The sequence below is a fragment of the Salmo salar genome, unplaced genomic scaffold (genome assembly GCF_965601325.2).
Source record: "Salmo salar unplaced genomic scaffold, fSalSal1 ptg001571l, whole genome shotgun sequence".
NCBI classification, from domain to species: domain Eukaryota; kingdom Metazoa; phylum Chordata; class Actinopteri; order Salmoniformes; family Salmonidae; genus Salmo; species Salmo salar.
In genome coordinates this window covers 75,001-77,500 of record NW_027675760.1, presented here as the reverse complement: position 1 = coordinate 77,500, position 2,500 = coordinate 75,001, and positions in this window count along the sequence as shown.

Here is a 2,500-nt window from a genome sequence, read left to right as displayed (position 1 = left end):
AGACCATTACTGGCTCTGGTCCTCAGCATATTACTGGCTCTGGTCCTCAGCACATTACTGGCTCTGGTCCTCAGCACATTACTGGCTCTGGTCCTCAGCACATTACTGGCTCTGGTCCTCAGCACATTACTGGCTCTGGTCCACAGCACATTACTGGCTCTGGTCCTCAGCATATTACTGTCTCTGGTCCTCAGCACATTACTGGCTCTGGTCCTCAACACATTACTGGCTCTGGTCCTCAGCACATTACTGGCTCTGGTCCTCAGCACATTACTGGCTCTGGTCCTCAGCACATTACTGGCTCTGGTCCTCAGCACATTACTGGCTCTGGTCCTCAGCACATTACTGGTCCTCAGCACATTACTGGCTCTGGTCCTCAGCACATTACTGGCTCTGGTCCTCAGCACATTACTGGCTCTGGTCCTCAGCACATTACTGGTCCTCAGCACATTACTGGCTCTGGTCCTCAGCACATTACTGGCTCTGGTCCTCAGCACATTACTGGCTCTGGTCCTCAGCACATTACTGGCTCTGGTCCACAGCACATTACTGGCTCTGGTCCTCAGCACATTACTGGCTCTGGTCCTCAGCACATTACTGTCTCTGGTCCTCAGCACATTACTGGCTCTGGTCCACAGCACATTACTGGCTCTGGTCCACAGCACATTACTGGCTCTGGTGCTCAGCACATTACTGGCTCTGGTCCTCAGCACATTACTGGCTCTGGTCCTCAGCACATTACTGGCTCTGGTCCTCAGCACATTACTGGCTCTGGTCCTCAGCACATTACTGGCTCTGGTCCTCAACACATTACTGGCTCTGGTCCTCAGCACATTACTGGTCCTCAACACATTACTGGCTCTGGTCCTCAGCACATTACTGGCTCTGGTCCTCAGCCCATTACTGGCTCTGGTCCTCAGCACATTACTGGTCCTCAACACATTACTGGCTCTGGTCCTCAGCACATTACTGGTCCTCAACACATTACTGTCTCTGGTCCTCAGCACATTACTGGCTCTGGTCCTCAGCACATTACTGGCTCTGGTCCTCAGCACATTACTGGCTCTGGTCCTCAGCACATTACTGGCTCTGGTCCTCAGCACATTACTGGCTCTGGTCCTCAGCACATTACTGGCTCTGGTCCTCAGCACATTACTGGCTCTGGTCCTCAGCACATTACTGGCTCTGGTCCTCAGCACATTACTGGCTCTGGTCCTCAGCACATTACTGGCTCTGGTCCTCAGCACATTACTGGCTCTGGTCCTCAGCACATTACTGGCTCTGGTCCTCAGCACATTACTGGCTCTGGTCCTCAGCACATTACTGGCTCTGGTCCTCAGCACATTACTGTCTCTGGTCCTCAGCACATTACTGGTCCTCAACACATTACTGTCTCTGGTCCTCAGCACATTACTGGCTCTGGTCCTCAGCACATTACTGGTCCTCAGCACATTATTGTCTCTGGTCCTCAGCACATTACTGTCTCTGGTCCTCAACTAAATGTCTTTGCCATGTAGCTACATGTATTCAACTGTAAACTTATGTAGATACAGTACTGTGTACTTTAATATTCTCTGACCTACCTGCATACTGTGCCAGGGTGAGGTATTCAGACCACCCCTAGATACAGTACTGTGGAAATGTTTTAATATTCTCTGACCTACCTGCATACTGTGCCAGGGGAAATGTTTTAATATTCTCTGACCTACCTACATACTGTGCCAGGGAGAGGTATTCAGACCACCCCTAGATACAGTACTGTGGAAATGTTTTAATATTCTCTGACCTACCTGCATACTGTGCCAGGGGAAATGTTTTAATATTCTCTGACCTACCTGCATACTGTGCCAGGGGAATTGTTTTAATATTCTCTGACCTACCTACGTACTGTGTCAGGGGAATTGTTTTAATATTCTCTGATCTACCTACATACTGTGTCAGGGGAATAGTTTAAATATTCTCTGACCTACCTACATACTGTGTCAGGGGAATTGTTTTAATATTCTCTGACCTACCTACGTACTGTGTCAGGGGAAATGTTTTAATATTCTCTGACATACCTACATACTGTGCCAGGGAGAGGTATTCAGACCACCCCTAGATACAGTACTGTGGAAGTGTTTTAATATTCTCTGACCTACCTACACACTGTGTCAGGGGAATTGTTTTAATATTCTCTGACCTACCTACACACTGTGTCAGGGGAATTGTTTTAATATTCTCTGACCTACCTACGTACTGTGTGACATACAACAGTGGTGCCCAGAGAGGGTATCAGAGGGTATAATACCAGGAGATGTTTTTCAACGCTACAAAGCCATTCCTGCCTTCTGATGTTTACCAAGTCATTGATGTACCACAGCAGCATCTCTCTCACAGGAAGACAGGGCCAGAACCAAACCTGTTTACTTCCTTTCTTTCTCTTTCTCTCTTTCTTCTTTGCATCCAACAACAAGCTCATTAGTCTCAAAAGGAAACTGACATCTCACCCTAAACTTCT